Source organism: Magnolia sinica, chromosome 2 (assembly GCF_029962835.1).
Source record: "Magnolia sinica isolate HGM2019 chromosome 2, MsV1, whole genome shotgun sequence".
Lineage (NCBI taxonomy): Eukaryota > Viridiplantae > Streptophyta > Magnoliopsida > Magnoliales > Magnoliaceae > Magnolia > Magnolia sinica.
Window position 1 is genome coordinate 112,884,746 of NC_080574.1, and position 23,062 is coordinate 112,907,807.

The following is a 23,062-nucleotide window of genomic DNA, read 5'->3' on the forward strand; positions in this document are numbered from 1 at the left end:
GACCCCTGATCATAGATAAACATCCTGAAATCTTTTGCTAGAAGACTAGGCGTCCATGACCGATAATATCGAGAGGCCTCCGATATCATCGAGATTTGAACTTCGATGGTATCGAGAAAAGCTTCGATATATCGATGCACATGTGATTTTCTTAAGTAAAACAGGGGCGCCGGAGATCTGTCTGTCGATATTATCAAGTCACTTTCGATAGACTTGAGATTTAAATATCAATGATATCGATAGGTAGATCGATATATCGATAAATCAGTCCAGAGATATATGTGGTTGCTGGACATTTTTGTCTTCATTTCGATAATATTGTTTAAGCATCGAGGACATCGACAAGGCAGGTTGATTCTATCGAGACGTGTATCGATAAAATCGACAAAGTAAGAAAAACTTAGAGATTTTCTATTTTCGAAAAAGTTTTCTCACTTATAAACCCTATAAAGTTCTAACTTGTTTTAAGGGTTTTATTTACCTGGTGTTTTGGGATATGGGATGTGAGGCTTAGATTTACCTGTGGTGAGCTTGCACACATCTTGGTTGAGGCAGATGCTTGAATTGATCTTCCTATGAGGCTCTGCAGTCTGTCCAACTCAACACTCATGGTAATTGATAAACCAGGGCACTTTCATTCTCCTCCTTTGTCAATTACGTGACAAAATTCCAAAACACCCTACACCAGTATCTATGCTAACATCCTAAATTGTGTGTACTTGTTCTTTACACAATTTTACAATTTCTAGTGAAACAATGTACACAACTCAGTATCTGCTCCCCCTAACTGCAAACTCCCCCTAACACCTGCAACACCATTCAAGCAGATATACAAATTTCTGTTCGGTGTGTTTGAACTGTTCTCCCCCTTTTTGTCAGTCATTGACAAAGATATATTAGTTGATATTAACTGAAGCTCGAAGTATTTGGGAGAAAAGTAAGCAGAGATGTATAATGATTAAATCAATTTAAGTAGTCATCATTTTCAGAAACTATGGATACATATCAGACCAGATGTGTAATGATTAAATCAATTCAAGTAGTCATCATTTTCAGAAACTATGGATACATATCAGACCAAGTAGAGCAGTGATATAAGCAAATAGAATAATCATTAAAATCATATGCATTCCATGTCAGAGCCTAGATGAACCAGGGGATCTAAACTCATAGTCATGACAGTAAAACTAGAATTATATTCAGCCATATCCAAATATCCAAAACACGTATTGCCACAGACAGCAGTAGATTAACAAAAATCATCATGCCCATTTAAGAGCACCCAGAAATAACTAGTAGTAACAAACCCACATCGGGGCATATACAAAAAAAATGTCAAACTGTCAAGAGGCTATCTGTAACACCTCGGATTTTTTTCCAACTTGGAGATAGACGTCCTAAGGCAATGGAACGATCATAACACCTTATTAACCTTTCAAAACTCAATCCCAAAGCGTAAAGTCCCTTTTTTAACCCTTTTCCTTCGAAATTTCACCTTTCACTATCCTATCCTTTAAATTTTTCTAAGAACATTCATAATACATACCAATCCTAGGGTATAAATGATGAAAAACAATACTAAAACTAAATCTTACCATAAATAGTAAATAAATGGATGAAATGGATTTTTGACCCTTAAAATTTTAGAATCTAACAAAATAAATAGGTTAGTTGGATAGATTATCATCTCCTACCCCAAAATCATATATTACATGTTGCATAACTCATTCTGGTTTACAAATTAGACCCGAAAATGCCTCACACGGACTCGTGGGCCTAAACGACTTAATTCGAGGGGACCCGGGGTGGGTCCCACATGTTTTCGGCAACCCCGGGGGGGGGGGGGAGGACATCGCCCCTGGGGTGAGTCCTTGCCGATATGTCCAGTGACCGGCAAGGGGCTCGCCGATTTGGCGAGGCCTCATCCGTACAGCGGATTGGGCAGCTCGTTTTCTGCATTTTTCTACGCATTTTTCCCAACTTTGAAAAATCATATCTCCCTCGTTATAACTCTGATTTAGGTGATTCAAAAACCAAATTGAAGCTAAATGAGTTTAGTTTTATATAAAAATATGTAAAAAATATAATAAAATATTTATTATAGTTTAAAGTAGGTTGTTGTGATTACTATCTGAAAATCACTTGTTGGACAGCTGCTGCTTCTGGAATTTTTAGAATTTTTCTACAACACGAAATCTCATGAAATTTGGTGAAGACGGGATAAACTTGATGATGAAATATAAAAAAATAATTAAAATAATATAATAACTAGAAGTGCCAAAAATGGGGCATAGAATGGCCCTAGGACCGTATTCTGCCATAATTAGGGTAGAATTTGGTTAAGTACTAAACTGAACAGTCAGTAGAATTAGCCTAAACCACTTTAAATACGAACTACAAGACCCAAAACGAGTAGGACCGCTAATGCTACATTATCTAGAAATCTAGGATCAATCTCTAAACCCAATTGCTCTTGGAAGCATCGTGAAACTTCGTATTGGACCTGGACCGCACGTCAAAAGTCTGATAGCGATGATCTTAGACAGTTATGGTCACCTTGTTGGGCTTGACCATCACCTCAAAAATCAAGTCCAGATGATGTGTTGGGTCTATTTCCTTGAGTCCAGACTAAAGAGTGTGAGAAAGCTGAGAAATTAAATATAATTTATGAAATCTGAGTCGTGTCGCTTGCGTGCCGATTCTAAGCGTTCTGACCGTTGGATTCTGATCTAATTTCACCCTCGGATCAGGAAAGATGGCCCTGGCATGCCCTAGTGCCGGTGGACCTGATCGAGTTTCAGTGACCGTTGAATTGAGATTGGTCTGCCACAACTGATCTGTAGATCTGATCGGTATAAAAACTCAGTCTGACCTAGATCCATGGTCAGTGAGATTAAGTCCGACCGCACGTGGAAAGAGGACCACCGAAAGCGCTCTGTTGGATCGAGAGAAGCCTGATTTGGTTATAACTTAAGTATACCTTGGCCCTGGGGCTATTTTCATCAATGTTAGGCCTATATAAAGACCTTATATCCCTCACTCTCTCATTCCATACGAATTTAGAAAACCTAGGAGAGAGAAGAGAGCAAAGAGAGAGAAAATGAGAGAGAGTGTAGGCGCTTCTTCCTGGGATTCCATCCCATCGCTCCACGCACTTGTTTACCATGTCCGTATCACAAATCCGGCGTTTTCGACAACGTACTTGGGTAAGTAATCCTAACCCTAACCTATTGTAGCGACTCAAATAGAACAGATGATAGAATAGCTAACCTATTCCCTGTTATAGGTTATTCTGGTGCCGTAGATAAGGACTTAATGTCTAAACTGAACCCGTTACGTGTCTACCGGCGTAAGGTGCGGACTATAAACGTATAGGTTATGGTTTTCAAGGCTTTCAATGTCGGTTAATGATTCATAACTGACGTGGGTGCTATTTCACATTCAAAATGAGTCGTCTGTTTCGCTTTACAATTATATATGAACTATGTTGAATATAGTATATTCTATGTATATGTTGAGATGTCTGAATATGTATGAAATTTGGATTTGTGCCTAACATGATTATTTGTCGTGGATATATGCTTGTTATATATGTAACAACTCCTTAGCGAAAGGACTTGCCCTAAATCACGTCATGGCCAATATACGTTATATATGTTAAAGCGTGTAGCCCAAGTGTTTGTGGAAATGATTAAATGAATATGGAACCCGGATCCATGCATGCCATGATTATCCGCCGTGAGTACATGCGTGTGGTATATGGGGCAACTCCCTAGTGAAAGGATTTGGTCTAATACATGTGTAATCAACATACAACATATATGATGACGTATGTAGTTTAAGTGTTTGTAGAAACGTCTGAATGAGCTAGTTGTTACTAAGGAGTGCTTGTATGAGGATTGAGATATGAATCTCGGTTACCTTAATTATGTGTATGATTTCCTCCATGTACGTTACATTATGATGTTTGTTTTCTTTATGAAATGAATGTGTGTGAAATCATGTTTGTGTTGCACTTCACAACATTCTTATATGATTATATGATTTGAATTATGGATCCATTACTGCTTTGATTGTCTCATATGAATATTCATTATGATCGAATGTGGTTGGGACTATGATATAGTCCAGGCAATCGGTAACAGATCCCGATTTGGTGGTTAACGTTGTTTCGCCACACGGGACGTGCCTGACAAATCCGAGCCGTACTTCAGTTGTCGACAGTGGTTAGGCCACACGGAGTGTTTTTACACTTCATGTCGATCAACTTGACATGCACTTGTGCTAGTCGAGCTCGTCAAGTAACCCGATTGGCCCTATTGTATGTTCACCATGTTTGGACGCTACTGCTTGAACCTAAGGTACCAAACTTACTAATGCAAATCCCGTTAACCATGGTACCTCGATCTGCTAAGACTCATGAGCCAGGCATGGTGGTATGGAACACCGTGGTCGAGCTGTAGGCCTACGCTGGGGTGACGAGCCTCCCCGTAGTGACCAGTGAGCACACCAAACTCGTAAGCCGATTATGGTGGTACGGGACACTATATTTGTGTTGTCGGCCTACATTGATTGGTGACGAGCCCTTTATAGTGACCTCGAGTATACCTTGATATTGCATTAAGGCGACGAGCCTTAGAGTAGTAACGAAGGTATGATAGGCGTGCATTGATTAGTGACGAGCCCTTTGCAACAATCTAGAACCATATGATCGTATGAGATTGTCTAGGACTGACGACCCTAGAATGGATCACTATTTGGGAATTAATATGAGGAAGGTACCTTAGCTTCCTAATCCTGCTGTATGAAAAGGACTAATAAGAACTTGGTAATCATGTTCATGCACTGCATTGCATGTGCGTGGAAGTCGTTGGCACTGAGGGAGGTTGTCATGCGTACCGTAAGATGAAGACGCTGAGAGAGTGCAGGCGAGGGCATGCATCATTCTACATACATCCTTGCATTAACAAGAGTAATTAGGACATGTTTGATTGTATTGCTTTATCATTACTGCTTGACCGAATTGATAACATGTTAACCTTTGCTTTATTATTCCACTGAGTTGATCACTCACTCCCACGTTTCGGGATGGTGTTGTACACACCAACCAGACTCTGTCTTAGATGCAGTTGATGTCGCGACCCCTGATGCAGAGCAGGAGTGCGAGAATGATGAGGAGACGTTCTCCTTTATGCAGTTCTCAGGCGGGTTCATGTGAGCTGTGTCCTGATCGACGGGGTGGGTTTTCTTTTGGGATAGATGATGTCATTTTGATACTTGTATTTTGAAGATAAACACTTGTATTATGACCTGGCAGAGCATACATACCACAGGGACTTACACATGTACACATATATTTCTTTAGTCTTCCGCTTGCATCTTTCACTTATCCCTGAATTATGTTTGCAGTTTGGCTTAATCTATTCCATGTTTTATGCACTCATACAGACAACATACATCCATCATTAAATATGTTGCATAAGTGATGTTTTGAAACTCGGGAGCTGAGTTGTGCTCGACCCCCGATTTTCAGGGCGTTACATATCACATTCATTCATGAGAGTGTAGAGCACCCAAAAAGATATTAGTGCTCATACACAGAAATAAGTGTGTGCAAATGTGATAGCGATTAGAATCCCTTACTACAGCGGAGGAGCAGAGGTAGATGGCGCCGTATCGTCTCAATGACAGGTGAGTATTTCAACCAATTGTTGGACTGTCTGCTGTACTCCTTGGACCAACCGCTCCAAGATAGTAAGCCTCTCGTGCATCGAGTGAACATCTCTCTGAATTGCACCAATCCGATCCTGGTGGAACTTAAATCATTTAGCATGCCCAGGAATTGATGTTAATGGTGCTTGATGCGGTTCAGAAGCTTCTTCTCCAGCCATCTCTGTCCCTTCCATGGGAGCGACACCTTCACCTCTAGCTCCTTCTGCTTGAATGCCTTCCTCTGGGTCCTCAGGGTATTTATGAAACTTCAGATCCATCCTTCAAATGTTACTTTTATTGAAGGTTTGGAGAGGAAGTACAGGATCACTTGTAGTTGGGAATGCTATGACATTGCAAATTGTATCTATGATCCAGGGATATGGTAAGAGAATGTCCCTAGCTCTATAGAAAGCATAAACCAACTGATACACGATGAGGTTAGGTAGATAAATCTTGATCCTAGCGGCAACCGAATAAATTATCATAGTCATGAAGCTCGTGAGATCTGCCTTGTTGGAACCCCTAGACTCGATAGCGTGGTTCCATGAATCTGACTTTTAGGGCATTCCCTTGGTACCATTGGATATCACGATCATGACGGAGGAATTTGGTGACTTTGGACTGAACCTCGATATTTTTCATGTCCATATCTGGAATTCCCTCAGGAGATAAGGTAAGATTGAATATCCCAGTGACAGATTCCGGAGTGAACAGCACATCATCACCATGACGGATTTGGTGATGGATGGTGGATCAGATGTCGGAGAATGATAGTCAGCAAAGAAATTATAAGTCCGTTCAAGTTGATATGTTCCCCCAAAGTCAAGAACTGGTAACCAATCTATGTTGGCAAATAGAGGTTCCAAATTATATGGAATCAGACAACTTCGGTCGACTTTTCTCTTGGGAATAACCTTTCTCCCAGCGAACTTTGCCAAGACCGGATTAACCTGTATCGGGGGTGGCGCCTGCGCCTTAGACTTGGACCCACTCTATCTCGTGCATTTCCTTATGGGTGTCCCACGTTCTGGGGCCCTTGTGCTTCCTTTTGAAGCAACCACTTTTTGTCGAGTGGATTTTGATGACTCACCCGGACCGCATACTTTTCCCTTGTGTTTTCCCATGTGGACAAAAAAACCATTTGAAGGATTTGGGAAAGAGGACAAAACCCAATAGAAACAAGAATACCATAAAAAAATAAATCTTGATGTTTAGAAAGGTATTACCGAATTTATGGAATACTTGGGGCTACCTGAGGAAGGTCCGAGTGGTTCGGTTGAGAAGAGCGAGCAGGGAAGAGGAAGGGAAACCCTGGAACAACAAATCCCTTTTTCGCACTCCACCGACTTATATCTGGCGGCATCTGTCGATATCATCGATCCTTATTTCGATGATATCGAGGGACCCTGATCGATTTTATCGGTCCTGTCTTCAATATCATTCTCGATCACATAACTTTTCTTATTCCAAGGAGGCGTTGATGATATCGACCCTTTATCGATTAATTGAGACTGACATATCAATAGTCGTATCGAAGATGAATAATTTTTACATTTTCAGCATTCAGACGACCCTTCAAGTATACTTTTAGTATTTCTATGAATTAATAGTATACTCGGCAAAATTATGTACACTCACTGCACACAACAAAATTATAAACATTTGAATGTTAATATACAAAAGATTGAGGGAAGGAACCTCAGATATATCATTTGAAGCTCAGTAAAATTTGCATCATTTTAGCAAATATCCAGATCTAGATGCATGACCTGGACTTGTCTTTCTATGCTTGATATATCAAGGTATAGAGTTTAGACAATTCAGTTTTTCTTTTACTATCCATTTTGAGACAGAATTCTTTACTATGGTAGATTTAGTTTTCAAGGTTATCTTACCCACTTGATCCAATGATCCCTTTATTCTGTCTTTCATTTTAGGTGGTGATGGATGAGTGTTTCTCCTAGGTGGATTTTTGACATTCTGGATTTCTCTGATCAGTTTGAATTTTCCAATATGATTTTGACCAGAGTTATGTGAAGTCCTTCTAGATGTCAAGCATTCAAACTTATAATGACCCAAATCACTACATAAATGAGAAACTGGAGTAGTATTTATATTACTACCTGAAGCAGCCGATTTTTCAGTTATTGATGCTGCGTTTCCAGTTCTTGTTTTAGTTTTATCATACCTTAGGCCACTCTTGTCTCTTCCTTATCTTCCCATCCCTAATAATTTTTCGACCTTTTCACCACTCTGGGAAAATTTATAGTTTATTTCAGCAAATTTTTTGGATTTCTTTAAGTCAAACTGGAGTGTGTGATTCTCATTCTGGAGATGCCTATTTTCATCTTCTAATAATTCAATTTGTTTGGTAAGCTTTGATGAGTCAGTTTTTAGGGATAAGTTGATTCTTTCCAACTTGTCATTATTTGAATAATATTGTTGTAGATCATAATTAGATGTGAATTGATTTCCAATGTTTTGTTCAGATATTTTTGCAGCAGTTCCTTCTTGTTTTCAGACATTCCAAGTCTTTTAAGAATGTTGATGCTATGAATATAAAGTTGATTGTAAGCATCTTGTAACTTGTTTTGTTGTTGTTCTTCTTCTTCCTTTTCAGTTTTCTCACTATCTGACGGAGATGATTCAGTGGCTTGCTGTTTTATCTCGTTCTTAGATTCACCGGGGATGATTGCAGTAGTGGAAACCATAAGAATTTTTAAGGATTTTTGGTCTCCATCACTCTCTGAGTCACTAGATTCTGAGTTTGACTCTTCTGTATCATCCCATGTGGCAGTCATTGCTTTGCCCTTAGTTTTTCTGTTTGGGCATTCGGTAGACATATGTCCATACTTCTGACAAGTATAACATTGTGGTTCTTTGGTCTTTTTACCAAATTTCCCTGTAGAAGGTTTTGTTGGCATTCGTGGATGGATGGCCATGATTCTACTGAAAGAATTTTCTGAATCTTTGTGCCAGCAGAGCCACTTCCTCATCTTCATCTTCTTTTTCACTTCCACTGTCCACATTTGTTGTTTTCTTTGAAGTTTTTAGGACAGTATTTTTGGATTTTTGGATTTGTTTGAAGTGTGGTTCAAAAGTTTGTAGGGAACCTACCAGTTCTTCTACTTTCATTTCATCAATATTCCTACACTCTTCAATGGTTGTTACTTTGGGATTAAACCATTCTGGCAGTGATCTCAGTATTTTCCTACAAATTTTAGGAACCGAAACTTTTTCTCCCAAACCACCCATGGAGTTGCAAATGATATTCAGCTTAGTGAAAAAAATCCATAAAGGTCTCATGCTCTTCCATTTTGAGACTTTCGAACTGTGAAGTTAGGTGTTGCAGTTTAGATCTCTTCACAGTGCTTGTGCCTTCATGGATTATTTCCAATAGATCACATGCTTCTTTGGATGTCCCACACATACTTATTTGATTGAATATATCTTAGGACACGACACAGTAGATGGCATTCATAGCTTTAGCTTCAGCAGTCTGTTTTTCTTTATCGAATGTCGTCCACTTTTCTTTCGGTTTGAGTTTTGTGATGGTTGTGCCAATGTCAAGTACAACTTGTTCAGATGATGACACATATCCACTTTCAACTATATCCCAAACATCATGATCCAAAGATCTCAGAAAGTAGTGCATCCTAGCCTTCTAGTATGCATAATTTAATCCATCAAACACTGGAGGTCTAGTGACTGATGAGCCCTCTCCTTTGGCCATATTCCCAACTTCAATCAAGATCACTCTATAGGCTGTGAAGCCCTTAAAGAGAGACCCGCTCTAATACCAATTGAAATAGCGGTGAAGACCGCTTTAGTCGAAGTAGGAATATGTCAATATGTCCTAGAGGGGGGTGAATAAGACTTTTTAAGGTTTTATGGTTTATTTAAAATCCTATTATACTAATCCTAACAACAGACATGTTAAGATTACTCAAAAAGTAACTCTACTAGCTTCCAAGCCCGGTAGAGGATCCAATCACAAACTATTTAAGAAGTAAATAATATTCAAACTAGTTTTTGATGGATATGACTGTGTAAGTGTGTGAAGTGTGATCACAGATATTTAGATATGAAAATATTAAAGTAAATCATACAAACAAAAGAATAGCAATCTCAAACATAGTCATTTTTATAGTGGTTCAACTACTTGTCTACTCCACTCCCGGTAACAGCACTCAACCCTTGAGTGTACCGGATTTCACTAAGGAGGTTTTACAGCGGTTCACCTCAAACTTAAGGTTTTGAATCAGGTTCACCTTCAACCTTTACAACCTACATTGAGGCTGACTGTTTATGCTCTTACGAGCAAGGGTTAACACGACGCACCCACTTTTAGGCACACTGGCCAAGGATCTTCCATAAGACCCTATTAGAGGTTTTACACGATTTACCTCAAACCCAAGGTTTTAATTGGTTCACCCCTAATCAGATGTTTATGTTTTCCATAGAGCAAGGGTCCACACAACGCACCCACCACGTACACTCCCGTCGGAGGCCTCCTAGAGGACTTGCAAGGGTGAGAAACACCTTAGACCCAATCCTATAGAAGAATGATCAAAGGATCCTCTGGACTCTAGTTACTTATAAATAAGTGGATGAGTCCCATTCAGCTCGTTGATGAAGATCTCCTCCTTTGTTGATGAAGAGTCTTCTGCTTCCTTGATCCGTAACTCAAATGATATGCCAATATATGGCGATGGGTTGGGTCAAGGTTATGATGGAATCCTACTCTCTAAATATTTTCCTATTAGGAGGATAAAGCGATTCCAATCATCTATGCATTCAAGGCATCCCAGCTTAATAATTTGTCATTAAGGTAGTAGTTGGAGGATCCTTGAATGCGAAAGTTCGTTCCCCAATCCACTCTATTGAATATCAATGATGAGGGTGGATTAGAGGATGAAGTCCCTTGAGAGAAAGGGCTTTGGGTATATGATCTAAGGTAAAACACTCAAAAGCACTCTCTTCTTTCTCTACCAGCAACAATAGACAAACTCTCTTTATATAGGTAAAAGGTTCCAACGGATATAAAACGGTCACATTTATGACAGAGTTTGATATCATCGAGCAGGGTCGATATCATCAAGCGTATACTCTCGATAGCATCAACTAGCCGCTCGATGACACAAACTCAAATGTCATATGCTTTTGAAACCAATTACCAGCTGGTCGAGGGAATCGAGACTCATATCGATGTCATTGGATTTTAAACTCCGATTCCATCGATGCAAGGTTCGATTCCTCGACATTTGAAAAATGAGAGAGACTTGCTTTGAAATATTTCAGGTTTACAAGAATGATCGAGGGACCTTCATGATCATTGGAATTTGAATGTCGATGATATCAATAGAGTGTCGATGCATCGATAAATCCAGAGGATTTTCGTTTAAGCTTGCTGGACAGTTTGTTCCTATTTGATGCCATCGAAACCGTACCGATATCATCGATATTTGAATATCGATTCTATCGAGGGACCCCCGATCATAGATAAACATCCTGAAATATTTTCCTGGAAGACTAGGCGCCCATGACCGATAATATCGAGAGGCCTCCGATATCATCGAGATTTGAACTTCGATGGTATCGAGAATGGCTTCGATATATCGATGCACATGTGATTTTCTTAAGTAAAAATAGGGGCGTCAGAGATCTGTCTATCGATATTATCGAGTCACTTTCGATAGACTCGAGATTTAAATATCGATGATATCGATAGGTAGATCGATATGTCGATAAATCAGTCCAGAGATATATGTGGTTGATGGACACTTTTGTCCTTATTTTGATGATATGGTTTAAGCATCGAGGACATCGACAGGGTAGGTCGATTTTATCGAGTCGTGTATCGATAAAATCAACAAAGCAAGAAAAACTTAGAGATTTTCTGTTTTCGAAAAAGTTTTCTCACTTATAAACCCTATAAAGTTTTAACTTGTTTTAAGGATTTTATTTACCTGGTGTTTTGGGATATGGGATGTGAGGCTTAGATTTACCTGTGACGAGCTTGCACACATCCTGGTTGAGGCAGACGCTTGAATTGATCTTCCTATGAGGCTTTGCAGTTTGTTCGACTCAACACTCATGCTAATTGACAAATCGGGACACATTCAATTGGTTCGTTAAGTTTAGCTTTGTAGTTATGGTAGTCGGATTTCGATAAAGCTCCCATGATCTGATGCTATTCATCTCAAACACTTCCCAAGGAATAGCTGTTCTATTACTTTATGTTAATGATATGATTATTTCTTGCGATGACGCAACTATATTCATATGATTAAGGAACATCTTAATCAACTCTTTGAGATGGAATATTTAAGGTTTTTTGCATTACTTTCTGGGTTTGGAAGTCTATATTTTCAAAGTGGTTATTTAGTCTTTCAAATCAAATGTACCGCTTATCTTATTTCTAAAGCCCAATTAACAGATGACACAAAGCGAGTTAATATTCCCACTGAGTTGAACGTTAAGATAGATCCTACATATGACAAACTTCTTCCAGATCCAATGTTATTAATAACTTGTTGGTTGTTTAATTTATCTCATTATCTCTAGATTGGGCATCGCTTATACTATTCATCTTGTTAGTCAATTCTTAAGTGCTCCTCGATCCGTTCATCTAACAGTTGTCTTGAATTTTATTCAATACATTTGAGACACTTGACAAAATCTTACTTTTCTCTGCAACTTCCTCCCTTAAGTTGCATGCATATTCAGATTCAGATTTTGCTAGAACTATTTTTGATTGAAAGTCAAGGGCAAACTTTTGTATTTTTCTTAGACTCTTTTCTCTCTCACTTAAAAAAAAAAATTTCTCTTCCTTATATAGCCTCCTCACAACAGTTTGCTGGAATTTTTAATAAAGTAACACAATGTCTCTCATTTTTGGCATCTTTTTTTTTTCTCCAAACTCTCAATAGTTTCCCTTAAACCATTTTAAGTTTAAGGGGGAGTATGTGTAAATATTTTATAACTATCATGATTTATATTTTTCCTAATATGTACATGTACCGTTGTGTATATGGATATCCTTTCCTGTATTTAACTCCGTACACGAATAGATTCATATATGGTTTATACCAAGTTCATGGCCTACATAACCGCCAAGGTTGTGACTCTCGCCGTCTTCTTCTTATTAAAGGTCCATCATCGGATCACCATCATCTTCTTCCAAATAAAGGTCCGTCCTTGGACCACCGTCAACTCAATGGCCCTAGTCCTGATAGTCTTTGTTGAGCCCATTTCCAACTCTTCCAGGCCATGTTCAACTAGCCTCGGAGGCTACCCGCCATACCACCGACAGTACCATGAGCAGATATTCATGTTAGGGAACCATGAAAACAACTAGAGACGAATCAAGTAAAGTACTTGCAATTGCACAACCAAGTCCAAACAAGAACAATCCAAATTTTACATGGAAAAACCCTTTTGGGAAAAAATCATGACACAAAGCAACGAGTAATGCACTATGAAAGTAGATATTACAAGACATAAAGTGTTACCGATTCGAACAAGCCTCAAATACACTTCACAAGCCCTAGCTATGCTCTTGAAACCCTTAGCAATGATTTAAAAAGCCCTCTCATACGTTTACTTGCCCAAAATTCCGATTACACCTGATATATAAAGTATCCCACACTTACGCAATTATGCTCATGCGCTTGATGAGACTTCGATGACATCGATGATTTGTCGATGGCATCGAACTTACTTCGATGAAATTGAGTAGCAACACTAAAAAGTTCTAGCAACCAACATGGATTTTCTCTATGGGACTTCGATGACATCGACACCTACTTGATGGCACTTCGATGGCATAGATAGACCCTATTGTTTATAGATTTAAGACATCGACAAAAATCTCCACCATGTCTTCAATCTTCATTCTTCATAGCACCTTATCCTTATCTTGTTCTATTCATTTTCTGTCATAGTTCCGATTGCTTTTGAAGAAGAACATTATCTAATCCTTGTTGAACTATAATACTGTTAATCTTAACTTTCCATAGTTTAAAATTATTTTTACTGGAATATTTTTCTACATCAAACTTTGGATTAGATGCCATTGATACCTTGCTTTCAGATTTGATATGCTTCCCAACGTTAGCTCTGATACCACTTGTTAGGGAACCACAAATAACTAGATACGAATCAATCAAAGTACTCGCAATTGCAGAACCAAGTCTAAACAAGAACAATCCAAATTTTACATGGAGAAACCCATTTGGAAAAAAATCCACAACACAAAACGACGAGTAATGCACTATGAAAGCAGAAATTACAAGAGATAGAGTGTTATTGATTTGAATAAGACTCGAATCCACTTCACAAGCCCTAGTTATACCTTTGAATCCCTTAGGAATGATTTAGAAAGCCCTCTCGCACCTCTACTTGTCCCAAATCCTGATTACACCTGATATATAAAGTATCACAATCGGAATATGAAACAAATCTCGCACATGCGCAATTTTGTGAGTGCTCGATGGGACTTTAATTGCATTGACGATCTATCAATGGCATTGAACTTACTTCGCTGACATCAAGTAGCAACATTAAAAAGTTCCAACAACCAACAGGGATTTTCTCGATGGGACTTCGATGGCATCGACACCTGCTCGATGGTACTTCGATGGCATAAACAGACCTTAATGTTTACAAATTTAATACATTAATAATACGTCATTCATTCTTTCTCTTCAACCTTCTCACCCTCAGCATCATACCTCACATCGAGGGTCCCCTCACTCAGGGTATGGTACGCCCCCATCTTGTTATGGTGCCTACGTTGATTTGCTAACAACTGGCCACATAAAAATGGCCATGCTTTATGCTCACCAGGGAGGAGTTCCCACCACTTTTCCCAAGCAATTCTCTAGCATCCACTACATCATGGTTCCCCAGGCTTCTTATCCCTAAGGTTGAACTGGGTGACATCTCACTCCACCCGAATCTCGCCTACCCCTGCTCATGCCAACTATCCATTTGGCCAACCTCTTCTCTCGTTTGCAGAGCCTTCATAATCATGACAGGCCCTTCCAAAACTTAAAGGAGGTGGGATCAGAGGTAGTCGAATGAGGAAGATGATCTTGATGGTGGGTGTAGCAATTCGGCCACATGTTATGATCAGTGGGCCTTTTAATCTATTATGTTAACTAATGGGGCCCAACAAAGGTTAATAGCATGGATTGACTCGCCACATAGTTACAAGTCTATGATGAACAATGGACAATGGTCATGTTTGTTGATTTGCCACAATTTCAAATTAGGGCCCGAATTAGTTTACCCATAGGCCCATTTGTTGATTGAGATTATTTTAAAATTTTACTAGGGTTGATTTGCCACTAAGCAAACCGTGTTCCAACGGCCGTGATTGCATCATAAATACGTATGTCAATTCATGGTCATCAATCAGACATGAAGATAGATCAAAGTGGGCCCTAAATCAACCAATCCACTTTGGTTGACACATCTTAATTAACGAATGATGTGCATGTTGTTGCATAAAAGTTCCATGCTTCTCCTTTTTTTTTGAGTTACAAGTGGCAAACTAGTATAATGATCATGATTGTTCTAATGTGGGCCATTCATTTTCATAGATTATATTATGAGAAGAAGCAGGATTGTACTTCATTAACCATCCCATACCAATCTTGGAAAAAGAACGGTTAGAAAAGAACCATACATTCAAAATTTGAAACTTACAACAACTTTATGGACATGATTGTCTAGTCATTTGATTATTAGATCTATGGAGCATACACACGTTGGGTCACTAGATCAAAAGTAACGATCACAAGAAGTTGCCAGTTGAATACTGAGGATGGGCTCCACATGCTGTATAATCTGCTGTGTGTGGTGCTTAAATATGAAACAGGTGTAAAGGCCACTCACATCCATATGGCACACGTGTACAAAATTCCACACGTTAGTTTTCTCATCTTGGTGTGTTATGTATTTTCGTAAGAGTGTATGAAGAAATAATTGTATGTTGTTTGGAGCTTGAATAATGTAAGTTCCCACACAGAATTTGATCATAAGTACATGTAAGCCTGCAAATTAGAGATACATGCTGCAGAATCTAAGGTCCAAATTATTGTCAAACTCGAGCTATTTCTAATTAAACTATCTTTTATGGGACAATTTTCACTCAATTGATAAAAAGAGACTATTTTCGGTCCGCTATGTTTCTTGGGTTTTGGTGACTATGAATTGGTTTGTTATATCAACTATGGTGCGTGAATATTCATAGCATCATTCAATTGTGTTCTTGTGCTTATATACCATCACTAAGTGGAATGAAAATTAAATAATCATTCACACACTAATTAAAGCTTTAGTATAAATTAATTCTTGATATTAGTCACTTAGGCCTAGTTAACCCATTTTAGGTAGGCATTAGATAAGATCGGGTATAATACCCTTGTGAAGTTTAAAGTATTCATAAGCCGAATAAAGTGGGAAGATAGACTACAATAAAGTGAAAATGAGGTGGGTGGTATCCTTGTTTCTAGGGATTATTTACATTCTATTAAAGTGTAATGACCATTAGTTCTTATAATCAAAGGGGTTGGTGCTCACACTATGCATTTAGTATCAGTAAGGTGGTGTTTATCTCCAAATGGGCAGTGTTCAATCCAAATGAGTTCATCTTCAATTGAGAGCTTAATGAGGTGGTTGGATGGTGGTAATAATATAAGATCATACAATACTTCTCATTGCAAAGGCGTTAGGCCATTTGGGCTTGTATTGTTAGTATTTAACCTACCTCATGTTGTGAGAACTACTAATGTATTGTTATGTCGGGCTAAAGGAAGGGGTTGCAATTATGTAAAAGGTTTCACAGTTAAGCTTGACAATTAGTCTCTTCATCCCAGATGACCTAGTTAACTACATCGTTAATTAGATAAAGAACTAATAAATTTATAAGATTTCTTTTTTAATGTGAGTGTTTTTACATTCTTCTCACAATCATGGACGTTATGTCTATTACCTCTCAACTGAACAACATTCCTTTCCTCACTAGCAATAATTTTTCATAATGGAATAAGGCATTGTAAATTTGTACCAATCGAAAATTTTTTGGACATGAGTAGGTACATGAGTGCCCGTCCACATGTATTTTCTAGTGTGATTTTTTTCTTTTCTATCTTTTCTCTAAACTAGAGAAAACATTACACTTAACACACATACACCTTGGATAATTTTAAACCCTCACATATCTTCTTACATTTGATCTTTCATCAAATCAACCGTCGAAACAACCATTCATCACCGGATTAAGTTATTCGATCATCTACTTTGCTTTTAGACTACCTGATCATAGAAAATCAACCTTGGGATCATCACGTCCATTCATACACCCATCATTTCATAACTTTGACCCATTCATCTTATCCTTTATGGGTACATACACACCCTTTTATACATCTTGAGTTTACATTTCATAACCCACTTGATCTATTATCAATATAAATTGTTGATAGTACTCTTTAGGGACCGATTAAGCTACCTAACCATTTGATTTAAATCTAGATTATTATATCATCATAAATTTAACAAAGATATAATTTAAGCCTTTTAAATTTGATCATCAACAATTCTAAACCTTTCATCATAATTCTGATATATTGATGAACATTTATACCATTAACATATGATTTCAACAGTTACAAACATCCCATTGATTATTTAAAGTTTCTATGGAGTACGTGCCCATACTCAACACCATTTTTCAGAAAACCCATTTTTAGAAGTTTGATCGTGATAAAAATTCAAATATTGCTTATTTAAGCCAATTGAAGCATACACCTTCAATATCGACATCCAATTCTCAAAACCAATCATTTATTGAAATTTTCATCATATCAGTTAGATGATGCATCAGAGAATCAAATAACACCTATCATTACGATTCACATAAATCCTCAGTGAATTTACTACTTTACATTCCGTAGCTAAACTCCTGATATAATTTTAGATTCTCCGATTATCCAGGACAAATCATATGCCATCTACACTTTCCAAAATCTTAAAACGGTTCAATAGTCACAAACATATTTTATAGTATGCACCCCACTCAATAAAAACACAATCTAACCATTCATCTGTGGAATCGACTTTGCATTTGCACCCCTATCATACCAAGGAGCCTCTTGACCTCGTGAGATATGATTTTGGAGGCGATCCAGCAGCTAAATCTTAAATCTAACCATGCATTAAGAATGAATTTTTGGGGCTAAATTTCGATGATCCAAACCATTATTTGGTTGGGAGAAACCAAACCATCATTCATCACAATGAGACCCACCTTAAATCCAATCCATTCATCATGCTAAGCCTCCCGAATAAAAAGTTTCCATGATAGGTATTCCCCCCATCTTGCAACTCACTCAAGTTTTAGATCTGCCTCATTGTTTAGCTTATGTCCTAACATGATTTGATCAAACTGATGGACAGAGTGGATTTCTCTCAAATATCTCCATGGATGCCTATGTGTGCAACAAATATAAATTAAAAAAATCTTTCCAGCTACGAATGATATCTTTCCACTGCTTCCTTGTTTTCGAAACTGATTGACTCAGGATTCAAGAGAGGCCTCCTTAGTGAGATCTAAGCCATCCATTAAAATAATCTTGGTTGTTTGAGTTCAAGAACCACTAACACCAGTTGATGTACACTACATCAAAATTCCTATTTAGGAATGGTTGAAAACTGTTCCCAAACCATTTAGAAATGGTTTTCAACCGTTGCTAAATAGGGTATAGCAAAACATTAGGGATGGTTGAAAATGGTCGCAAATTTTAAATTTAGGAATGGTTGAAAACCATTGCAAATTTTCAATTTAAGAACAGTTTTAAACCCTTCTTTATTTAGAAATGGATGGTAAAAGCCATACAACTACTGGGAAAGGCAGTAAATTTTTTTTTCTATTGGAAACTGTATTTTTTTATTATATTTGAAGCCTAAAGAATGTTGCAGTACAATTAAAAATGAATATTAAACAAATATTGTACGACTTTACAATAAAAGATATATAATATTTACAATAATAATTGAAAATTGTCTGAATGTGTTAAAAGAAAAATCTTCCATGTTGTCCACTCTTAGCTTGGCCAATACAGCTAACTATCTCCAGCCTCTTTGCTCACATATCATTTCAACCAAGAAACATTGGTATCCATCTAGAATCGTCATTGCCAAAATTTTCATCTACAAGTTTAAGACAACAAACATGTTAAGAAGTCAAACAAGACAGTATAGATTTTAAAATGCAAGTTTTTAGTTCCCATAAATAAACAAGACGAATGAATGGCTGCTTGAGCACTACAAGAAAATGGGTCAAAGGCTACGGATAAAATGGTTATCACCATGTACATTGTAAATGGTCACAATAATTTATATGGAGCACATGGATAGGTCGCATCCCATAAATTGTGTTATGTGAATTTTGCCTATTGAATGTGGAATGATGGCTACCATGGTCTATTTGCCTTGATGATTGGGTTGTATGAACCATCCATATGGCAGCATCAAATCACGGTACAAGAAAAATATTTTTTACCGGCGGCCAAAACCGCCCCTAAAAGTCCCAAAAACCGCTGGTATAAGAATTAGCGGCGGTCGGACACGTGCCGCTACAGGGAGCTTAGCTGTATCTTTTACCGGCGGTCGCACCTTTTTAGTGGCGTTTTTGATGGCCGCCACTAAAAGTCAAACTTTTAGCGGCGCTTTTGATGACTGCCGCTAAAAACTGTAGCGCCAGTAAAAACTGTAAAAGCGCCGCTAAAGTACGTGAAACGCCGCTAAAACTTACGAGAAACAAGTTAGAATTGCAAAAAACACCGGTAAAGTACCGATAATAGAAATTCCTACTGATTCTTTACTAATCCTTTCACACAAATTCCTATTGATTCTGACTAATCCTTTCCTATAACTGTTGTCCTACAATCAAATATCCATCGGTCTAACTATCAAATCTTTATCTGCATAACTATCAAAACCCTATGACTGAATGACAAGAATTTCGATTACCCAATTATCTGATTTCATAAAAACTAAAATGAGAATAAAAATGAAAAGACAGTGAACCAGACGAGTAACCCACCTGCCAACCATCCAAACCAGACGCTCAATTTCCATAGATCTTCTACTAACCTGTTCTTGATTAGTTTTGCCACAGATCATTGTATCAATACATCAACACCATAAATATCTACAGGAGATCCATCGACAGGAAGCACCATGTCAGAGGCGGCCAAAAGGGTAGTGGTGATCCAGGATGCATCGAGAAACATCAGTTCGACCACAATCAAATGGATCTTGCAGGCTTACAACTTAAGCCCGGAGATGCACTCATACTCCTTGGTGTTCTTCACCAGGTTAATACTCTTAGTACGTTTCCTTTCACGGGAGCCAAGAATCTCTGTAAGAATTCATGCTTTTATCCTGAAATAGATAAAAAGGAACAGGAAAATAACACAAACAGAACAAACTCAGCCTAGCCTATCATAACAAATGGGTATTTACCACTCTTCTTTTTTTTACTTTTTTTTTTTTTTTTCACTTCCCTTGTTCTCAGTTGGGATACAAAAGCAGAGTCGGCTCCAGTTCGATTGTCGGGGTGAACAAGAAAATCATCAAAGAAGCAGTCACAAGGAAAATGGAAGAGTATCACAACAGCAAGTTAATCTCAGAAATTCCTAAGCTGTATGAAACAAACCAGGTTGTTACACAAGTATGAGCCTAACGCTAGATCAGTTGTTTAGTAGTTCCAAATCATTCTGATATTGTTATGAATAGATTTTTTTTTTCTTCTATCTATCTATCTATGTCTATATATATCTATATTGAGGACCTTAATAACAGTAGAAGGGAGGGAGGTAGGGAGGTAGGGATCCAATGGCAGAATAGAAGGGAGGGAGGTAGGGAGGTAGGGATCCAATGGCAGAATAGAAGGGAGGGAGGTAGGGAGGTAGGGATCCAATGGCAGAATAGAAGGGAGGGAGGTAGGGAGGTAGGGATCCAATGGCAGAATAGAATGCGTATTTATATGAGAGAGAGAGAGAGAGAGAGAGAGAGAGAGAGAGTGTTGTCCAAACTCTTACAATAGCTAAACAAATGGCTGCCTCTACTGATTCCACCCTTAAGGACAGACAACAGCCAGTATAGCTATGCTGAAGCTAGTTCACATGTACACTCTCCTCTACTGACGCAATGGGTATACACATTGAGTGTACATTTTTTACATGTCCAGGTGAGGAGCTTTAAGCAGCATGCATATATGTAGAGCCAATCACCACACTATAACATGAATATACAACTACCATATGGATATGTTGAAGCTAGTAAACGTGACGACTCTCTTGAGCTTGCTATGCATATGAGTGCAAAGCCAATCACACCACATATAAAAGGAACATACAATTACTGTATGGATATTCTGAAGCCCGGACGTGTTCATACTCTTCTGAGCAGGTGTATGCACATCAATTTAAAATATTACACTCACATGCACCTCCATGGGAATCAGTGTGGTTAATAGATTCTAGCAAGCTATATTTATGGATATGAATGTAGAATCAATAACATAACAATAGTGCATGTAGATGTTTCATGCATTTGGATGCATCCATGTGGTGTGCCTTGATTTTCAAGTTTCACTGAACCATGACACCACATCAACGCAAACCATTACCCTTACATTTATAGCCTAGAAAAAAAAAACAGTTAAATATCCAGCACTGCAATCTCATTCCAGGAGTGGCGGTAGTGCTGAATATGTAACAGTTAAATATCTCCATCAGCATTCTCTTTGTAAGAAAAAACAAATAAAATTGTCTAAAGTTGGTTAACACAGATGGAAGAATACCATGTGCAGCTGATGGAAATATACATTACCCACCTGAAAAAAGAAGTTATCAGCTATGGAAATAATTGAATTGAACAGATACTACAGAACTGCAATTCTAAGTATGTTACCAGGTGGTCAGCCAAATTGACGCAGATATTAAGACTCTCAATCTCTCTCTACTTGCTCAGCTCCTCAAATAGATCCTCATAGAAATCCTGCAGTTTCAAAGTCATTCAAACCACAAAACAAACTAGTTCACCATACATAAAAAAAAAAAAAAGGAAAAAGAAATCACATTTTGCTAGAGTAAGTGAATCACTTATGCATCTAGTTCTTTATTGGAAATGTTAGTATTTCTTGATGTTATTGCTATTGATTTAGTTCCAATTCCAACCTAAAATGAATGTAATCATGATTCCGGGTCCCACCAAAAAGAATAAACAAGAAATAGAATCACCATCCGATTTCATGGAAAGTGCCTCAAATGATCTAAGTGCTAACTCTGTGGTTTCACTAGCTCCAGACACATTTGTCCCCACCCATTCATATGCAGCTGCATGTGCCAAGCTGGCATGTTTGTGAAATTCCAAGCTTTCCATCAGGCACAGAACCCACCTTTTTCAATGCCTCACCAAAAAAATCAGGCTAACCCACTCTGACAAACAGCTGCTATTGTCGAGGACTGTTGGAATTCTTGTTCCAGTTTATATAATGGCAAGAGAACTGACTCCAATTCAATGCAGGCGCCAGCAACAGGTAGCTCCCCTTTTCACCAGTTTAATTCACATGCACTATGAGGGTGTCATGGGAGATGCTAACCTTTGAATATCTAAGATCTTGTAATCTCCCAAAGTGAAAACCACTTCATTGACCATCAAAAACAGGCTTTGTCTCCAACGCAATGTCTGACATTCAAAAACCAATTTAGAATATCAATATTTTCTTCTGGGCAAGCCACTCTTGTAAAAAACAGAACAAACTGTATATCAAATGAAATGAAAACTCTGACAGAACATGTCCATGCTTCAGTATGCTTTGTGATGGACAACAACCCATACACCAAAAACGCCCACAACAATTAATAGGAAACTTCACATTCATCTGTAAAAATATGAATCTGCACAAGGAAAACAGAACAAAAATGAAAAAGAAAATGTGAACTTGTGAAGATGTCAAGACATGATACACAAAGCTCCCAACTCAAGAATACAAACCTGCAGTCAAACAAGGAAAAGCTACATGAAGCACTCCAAATAGCGAAGAAAAAGAAATGTATTCAAGGACTAATAACCAATTAGTTCCAATGTCCACTGCCATCCCCCCGTCCATCCCAAAGAGTTGAACTAGTTCACGAGCAATGGATGGAAGATTCTTTTTTTTTTTTTTTCCCTCATAACAATCAGTCTGAATTCACAATATCTTGTAGCCTTAAGCTTGAACAAGTGTGGACTATGGCTCAGTGATCCATACCATTGGTATGATGGTTGC

At 38.1% G+C, this 23,062-nt stretch overlaps 1 long non-coding RNA gene across 1 annotated transcript; it reads right to left on the reverse strand.

Moving 5' to 3' along the window:
* Positions 1-21,476: 21,476 nt before the first annotated feature.
* Positions 21,477-22,339, reverse strand: LOC131230209 (uncharacterized). Its single transcript, XR_009163905.1, has 3 exons — positions 22,190-22,339; positions 21,703-21,789; positions 21,477-21,625 (listed from the first exon to the last, which is right to left on the reverse strand). It is a non-coding gene; the product is annotated as an uncharacterized LOC131230209 (long non-coding RNA).
* Between the last annotated feature and the right edge of the window lie 723 nt (positions 22,340-23,062).